The 8033-nt window shown below is 40.3% G+C and overlaps 1 pseudogene; it reads left to right on the top strand.

Moving 5' to 3' along the window:
- Positions 1 to 5465: 5465 nt before the first annotated feature.
- On the top strand, positions 5466 to 6785 carry LOC122894681 (annotated as a pseudogene).
- The last annotated feature ends 1248 nt before the right edge of the window (positions 6786 to 8033 follow it).

The raw sequence follows: 8033 nt of genomic DNA, 5'->3' as shown, positions 1-8033 counted from the left end.
ACAGAAATCTACAAAGGATTCCTCTCAGGTGTTGAGCTGAATGCTAATTAGCTCACGTGTACAAGGAAACCGCCAAGATCAGGAAAGAATCACTGGAAGATGCAGGTAAAACAGTCCCTCAAGTTCATGCCGGCCAGAAATAGTTCAAGTTTCCATAAGACAGTAAGGCAAGATTTCCTAATACAAGGGTTAAAATCCTTGGAGAGTTTAACCCCAGATGAGAGATTGTTCCATATCCACCCAACAAAGCTTAAAAACAACCCTCAAGAGAAGCAAACTATTTCCAAGCAAACTTAATCTGCATTCCAGAAAAAAAGCTCCCAAAAGTTTAAAGGAATAATCATTTAAAAAATTCAGCACCCAGCAACATAAAGTTTATATTGCATAGCATTTTATCAAGATTGACAAGGCAGGCAGGGAAGCAGGAAAAAAGACCCATGGCAAGTAGGGAATAAGGAATGAATAGAATAAAAACCTAGAAGCAAAACAAATGGCAAGAATTAGTAGACAAGGAAGATAAGCAGTATATCAATAAATTCCCTACATTTAACAAAGTGGAAGAGGGGATGAGCAGAAAGGAAAAATAAAAGATACACAAAGAACCAAAATCAAAATTTTCAAAATGAAAAATAAAATGTCTGTTGAAAAAAATCATTCAATAGGATTAATAGCAGGTAAGATATTGGAGAAAGAAATTAATTAACTTGACTACATCGAATGAAAAACACGGAAAATAGAAGCTTAAAGAAGGGGAAAAAATGAGCAGAGCATTTGTGAACTCTGGGGACAACTTTAAGTGGCCTCACATATATATAGGTGTGTGTATTATTATATATGTGTATTATACATGATTATATTAATTGTATATATATATAGTTCTCAAACTGAAAAAAACCTGGGTCATAAAATATATGAAGAAAGTATGTTTGAAAATTTTATCTTAATCAAATTCAATGTAAACCACAAGTCACAGGTTCCAGAACCCTCAACAGTTTCTTCATCACACACTTACTGTGTGTGGTAATTGGGCATGCTAGGAGGTCTCTAGATTTATAACCCTGGGCTCCTGGTGTTCATGTTCTTGTGTAATCCTCTCTCCCTGCATATGTGATGAATTTATTGGGTTGCATCTAATAAGTAGAATATGGCAGAAGTGCTAAGATCTCATTTCTAAGATGAAGTTACAATAACGATGGTGGCTCTATCTGGGTCTCTTCCACTCTCTCTTTGATCACCGTGGCCATAACATGGGGGTGCATGGGCCACCTATGGAGGAGCTCATACGGTGAGGAATTATGGTCTCCCAACAACCATTTGAGTGAGTTTTGAAGCAGATTCTCCAGCCCCATTGGAACCTTGAGATGACAGAGACCTCACGTGAGATGCTGAGCCAGATACATCCATCCTAGCCACACCACGATTCCTGCTCCATAGAATATCTGAAATTGGGGCACCTGGGTGGCTCAGTGGGTTAAAGCCTGTGCCTTCAACTCAGGTCATGATCCCAGGGTGCTGGGATCGAGCCCCACTTTGGGCTCTCTGCTCAGCAGGGAGCCTCCTTCCTCCTCTTTCTCTGCCTGCCTCTGTCTACTTGTGATCTCTGTCTGTCAAATAAATAAATAAAATCTTTAAAAAAAAAAGAAGAAGAAGAAGAAACTCTGACAACATAAATGCTTGCTGCTTTGAGCCATTCAGTTTTTAAGTAATTTGTTATGAATCAAGAGTAAGTAATTAACTCATTGGGTATATGCATGAATTTCAAACAAAAAATCTTACATTCTGTAGTTTATGCTTGAATCGAGGTTTTCCAGAAACATTTGCAAAACAAATGAATGCATGAAAGACAAGGCAGGTAGGCCAAAAATGGTTTCATAAAGACGAAAGCAATTGTTCTTGATTAAATCTTTATAAGATTGGCAAGGATATTGTTATGAGAGTTCTTGGGAGGAGTGAAAGAATCAGTCAGGACTGATGGGAAACCAAGAGGTACATAGAGGAAACCATGAGTAGGATGTAACATGAGAAAACAAGTGAAAAGATACCAAGGGGAAAAATGCTACTCTTACAGACAGATCTTCCTAACTTTTGTTTTAAACTCATGTTATGGAGATATTGCACATTAACATAAGACATTAATTTTTGCAAATAACTCTCTTATCATTATACTTTCCTTAGTCACATTGAACATATGGTATCTTCCTGAGTTGAAGTTACAGGCAGGACCTAATGAGCTTTCTTATTTTCAGAGAATAACAGGTAAGGCACAATATTAGGCTAGTAATCTCTTCATTAGAGTGTGTCTGCATTTCAAAAAAAGTTGTAGTGACAGGTACACCTCAAGAGAAATGTGATCACAAGGAAGAAAAATCCATTTTCTTGTCTGACTTACATTACTCCTATACCTAGTATGAACTTTGATTATACAGGGCTCCTTTTACTTATTGTCTATATTATTTATCTTCACACTTTGTTTTTCTTGCCCTGATGGTTTATAGTAGTTTTCCCTTGCCAATTTAAATTTTAGCTTGCTTCTCTATATTGTTCATTGATCACTCAATTTCTCATTTTTAATTTCTGCCCTTTAGAGTCCAGTCACACTTTGTATGGTGCTGCTAATGCTGTCCTTTATTCTCCAATCATGTTTCATCATTAAGTGACCATGGAAGTTTCCAGCTTGTTGGGGACACAAGCTTCCTCGAGCATACCTTGCTAAAATGTATACTTCAGAGCTGTATAAAACATGAGCAGGAAACAGCACAATGATCCTATATGTATTTTAAATATTTTATTTATTTATTTGAGAGAGAGAAAAAGAGAGAGAGCACACAAGCGGGGGGAGGGGCAGAGGGAGAGAGAGACTCTCAAGCAGATTGTGCTGAGCAGGGATCCTGACTTGAGGCTTGCTCTCTGAATCCTGAGATCATGACCTGAGCCAAAACTAAGAGTCAGACGCTTAACTACACCACTCCCACATCACCTACTCCCCAACAAGCATTTGAAATACAAGGTGCCTGGGTGGCTAAAGGTGGTGTCTGCCTTTAGCTCAGGTCATGATCCCAGGGACCTGGGATCGAGCTGCAAGTCAGGCTCCCTACTTGGCGGGAAGCCTGCTTCTCCCTCTCCCACTCCCCCTGCTTGTGTCCCCTCTCTCACTGTGTCTCTCTCCATCAAATCAATAAATAAAATCTTAAAAAAACAAACAAACAAAACAGGTCCTCTGAGGCTACTCCTTCTGACTCAATTTGCAGCTCTCTTTAATTTAACAAAATTGACATTTATGGTATATACCAAAATACGGTTTGTTCAGGTGAAAAAACATGATGTTAGGATTTGCTTAGAGAATCAGAAAAGTGATTAGTTTTTATTACTGGGGAAGAAATATAGAGCCTGTAAGACATGAAGCAAATGTAAGCCTGTAAGAAATGACACAGAACTTAACAAAGGCCCAGGGTGATTTAATCGCTTCTATGGTCATAGAGCTTGAACTCCTGCCTTAGGTTTAGGAATTCCTGATCATGTTTTACCACAGGGTGTGTGTGCTAAACCATACTCAGTTCGATATACAAGGCTTGGATTTTTGAATGAGAGTTACTGAAGTGGAACTCCATTTTACAAATTCATCAAGTAGGGACTAGTTTCACAAAACCCATCAGGAATGAGGAGAAAAGTCACAAACTCATTTCGAGGGTGGGTGCAAAGATCATTGTAAAAGGCTCAAAACTATAACCAAATTTGTCTGACATTGAATCAGCTGAGAAACTCTCTTTCCTTTATAATCTAAAGTATATTTTGCATTTCACTGAATAGATTTTTATCCCTCCCATTCTTTATTTTAAAATCAGCCTAGGAGGAAGTTCAAACTACCAAGCCAAGCTATTTTTTTTTTTTTAAGAATAATCTCTTAGCAGAATGTAAAAAATTTGAATATAGTTCAATATAAGGAGTTCCTTAATAAAAAAAAAGGTTGAGCACTTATATACTGGGAATTAAGAAATTCATTTAGCATTAAGGTCATACTTCTTACTATTTTATTCTCTATTTTGGGCCCAGATTTTCTCAGGAAGATACAATAGTCATTATAAATATAAACCTAAAAAAATCAGTAAAGCTGGTGTTTACCAAGTCAGCTTGAAAATATTATTACTATGCACTTACTAAAGCCCCATGTATTTCCTGACTACTTTTCAATCCATTAATTAGTGATTCTGTATTTTCTTTGTGGGGCATCATTATAGCCAGTAATTGGAGGCTCGATGAGTGAAAACTTATTCAAATTATATGTCCCAACACTCACAAATATAAGCTGGAGACTACCAGTCTAAAATTTGTTAATGCCCTCAACTAAAAGTGTTATTATTTCTTTCCATGTATCTATATTTTAATTTTCTGATTACTCGAGTAATAATACTTGAGTAACTGGAAATATTGCTAGATGGGTCTGGCTTCATTTCCTGACTTGATCTCTTGCTGGTTGAGCCTGTGTTCCTTGCAGTGACTCAGTCATGAGGATCTCTTCTCTCTGCCCTTGGGGCTGTGCAGAGTCTCTGTGTTTGCTAATTCCCTTGTATATTTCCTGCCAGGGCTCCTGCACCTGACTCTGTACTTAACTTTCTGGACCCTGCAGGTGCCGCAACTAGTCTCATTCTTCTGACATGCTGTTGTGCTTATTTGTTTACATGGTTTCCCCCTTCAACAAACTGTGAGCCCCTGGGGGGCAGAAGCAATCTTATTTATGTACACCCACCGTGTTTACTCAGAACTTGACACATTGTTGGTCAGGGAACGGGAACAGCCACCTGCCTTGTCTGGCCAGAACAGAATTAATAAATGAATTCGAATGCCTTTAGGTGGCCAGTGTGTGGGAGTCTCTAATTTTTTTTTTTTTTTTTTTTTTTTTTTTGTGGACAGTCACACATACATTTCATCAGCCTGGCCCCTGATCATCCTAGTCTGTGGTCCTTCTTGAGCTACTCAATATATGTTATTGTTTTGTGAGCGAATGTGTCAACAAATGTACATCTAATTGCACAGAAAATTATTATTCCAATAATTCGGTTCTAGAAATTGCTTTAGTTTCATCTCAGACTTAAAACAGTAAAGGTAGAAAAATAAAAATTTGTTAAACAATGTACCAAAAAGCACTGTAGAGGTGGGCCTCTCTGAGCATTCTAGTAATCAAATCAGAAAGGAAAACCAACTCAGTTGTGCCATTTGCAGAATTCAGGGGATGCAAACAAACCCATTGTGTAGAAGAGCCTAGGTTTGCATTCTGGAGAGGACCAACAATTTCTACATTGGATCATCTTAAAACAAGCACCAGGATTTTAAGAACAATAATTCTGGAAACGGCGCGAGCCGAGCGCCTGAGAATGTTCGCTGCGGAGGCCGCTCCGGGGCCTGAGCAGGCGCCGCTGCCACCTCAGCCGCCCGGGCCGGGCGGGAGGAGGCGGAGGAGGCTGCGGCCGTCCGAGACCTTCTCGACATCCCCAGCTCCGGCCGGGAAGATGATTGAGGAAAGTGGAAATAAGCGGAAGACCATGGCTGCGAAGAGGCAGCTGTTCATAGAAATGCGTGCTCAGAATTTTGATGTCCTACGACTATCAACTTACAGAACAGCTTGCAAGTTACGATTTGTACAAAAACGATGCAACCTCCGCCTGGTTGATATCTGGAACATGATTGAAGCCTTCCAGACAATGGCCTTAATACACTGGACCATTCCACTGAGATCAGTGTGTCCCGCCTCGAAACCGTCATCTCCTCTGTCTACTACCAGCTGAACAGCGCCTTCCTTCCACTCACCAGATCAGCGTGGAGCGGTCCATCAGCCTCCTCCTCAACTTCATGATTGCTGCATATGACAGTGAGGGCCGAGGCAAGTTGACCGTATTTTCAGTTAAAGCTATGTTAGCAACCATGTGTGGTGGAAAAATGCCGGACAAATTGAGATCTGTTTTCTCCCAGATGTCAGATTCCAATGGCTTAATGCTATTTAGCAAGTTTGACCAGTTTCTGAAGGAAGTTCTGAAGCTCCCAACAGCTGTCTTTGAAGGGCCATCTTTTGGTTGCACAGAGCACTCAGTCCGCACCTGTTTTCCACAGCAGAAGATAATGCTAAATATGTTTTTAGACACAATGATGGCCGGTCCTCCTCCCCAGTGCCTTGTCTGGCTACCTCTCCTGCACAGGCTCGCCCATGTTGAGAATGTCTTCCACCCCGTGGAGTGCTCCTACTGCTGCGGCGAGAGCACGATGGGCTTCCGGTACCGATGCCAGCAGTGCCACAACTACCAGCTCTGCCAGCACTGCTTCTGGCTCTGCCATGCCAGCGGCCCTCACAGCAACCAACACCAGATGAAGGAGCACTCGTCTTGGAAATCCCCTGCAAAGAAGCTGAGCCATGCAATTAGTAAATCTTTGGGGTGCGTGCCCACCAGAGAACCCCCGCATCCTGTTTTTCCTGAGCAACCAGAGAAACCACTTGACCTTGCAAATATAGTTCCCCCTCGCCCGCTTGCTAATATGAATGATGCCCTATTGAGCCACGCCTCCGCGTCCTCCGGAGCGCCCACCCCCACCAAGAGGTTACAGGATAGCCAGGACATACCCAGTCACTCGGCCGATGAGCACGCACTGATAGCCTCCTATGTGGCCCGTCTGCAGCACTGTGCACGTGTCCTGGATAGTCCCAGCCGACTGGATGAGGAACACCGACTTATAGCTCGGACGCTGCCCGGCTGGCTGCAGAAGCAGGAAACACGGTGAGACAATATTTGAGGAATTAATGGCTGAAGAATTTCCAAAATTGATTCATGACATGAATCCTCAGATGGAAACCACAGTGAGTCCCAAACTAGATAAATGAAAGTTCACACCTATGTGTATGCTAGTGAAACTGCAGAATACAAAGACAAGATACTCAAAAAGCAACCAGAGAGGATAGATACCTGCAAAGAATTGATAATTAGATTTCTCAACACCAAGAACAATTTAACAATTTTTCATAAAAAACAACAAAAAAACACTTTAATTAAAAATAAATGACGCATCCAATTATATATTAAAAAAAAGAACAATAACCCTGGCCAATATGCAGGTGCAGATTCAACAATCCATTTTTCCAGGTGCAGATTCAACAATCCATTTCTCAAGACCAATTCCAAGATGCTTTAAACTAGGGCAATGACAGCACACAAGAGAACAACCCTACAAAGTGATTCTGTGTGGGGCCACAGTGATGCTGTACTGTTTGAAATGCTCTCTTGCTCTGGTTTAATCTGGAGGAAAAGCTTAAGCATGGGCTCACCAGATGGAATTCAAAACCAGACATAAAATATTGATGATGGCGAAGTATTCTTGAGAAAGGTTAAGCTTCATCTGAAAAAGTAAGTTTGGGTCTGCTTTAATTATCTGATAAATGGGGGACTAAGGTTCTAAGATTTACCTTACCATGTCTTCAATAATTTTAACTTTTTTTTAAAAAAGGCAAAGGATTTATGCGATCTGAAGAGAAACCAGAGTATAATTTTTACTTTCTAAAAGCAACTATTACCAGATGTTCATCTTGGCCATAAAAATTCTCACCCTTGAAAACTACAATGTCTATGAAAATGTAACTTTGAGCAACTTACTACCTGTGAACACTTCCAATTAATTAGCTTGTGTTAAATACATGACTGGATATTTGAAATAATTTGTTACATAGGCTTATTATTAATAAGACAACTAACTGTTGGTGTTGGTTTCCAAAGAAAGATTTTATAACAAGTCTTGCTTCTGAGCAATTGGAAAGGAAGACTCCTTTTCTGTTAGGGCCACACCCTTTGTTCAAGAAACTGAAACCCTACCAACCACTGCTTTTTAATTTTTTTTTCTTACCAACTGCAGGAAAGCATGTAGTTAGTTAAATGGCAGAATTAGGAGTGAGTCACTAAGTGTGGTCTCTCTACATCTGCCACTATAAAAAGGGGATATGTTTTCTATAAACTCTCAGGACAATTATGTGGTAGGAAGAAACCAAACTGAGCAAATAT

This window comes from Neovison vison, chromosome 13 (genome assembly GCF_020171115.1).
Source record: "Neovison vison isolate M4711 chromosome 13, ASM_NN_V1, whole genome shotgun sequence".
Lineage (NCBI taxonomy): Eukaryota > Metazoa > Chordata > Mammalia > Carnivora > Mustelidae > Neogale > Neogale vison.
This window is presented reverse-complemented; position numbering and strand designations above follow the sequence as displayed.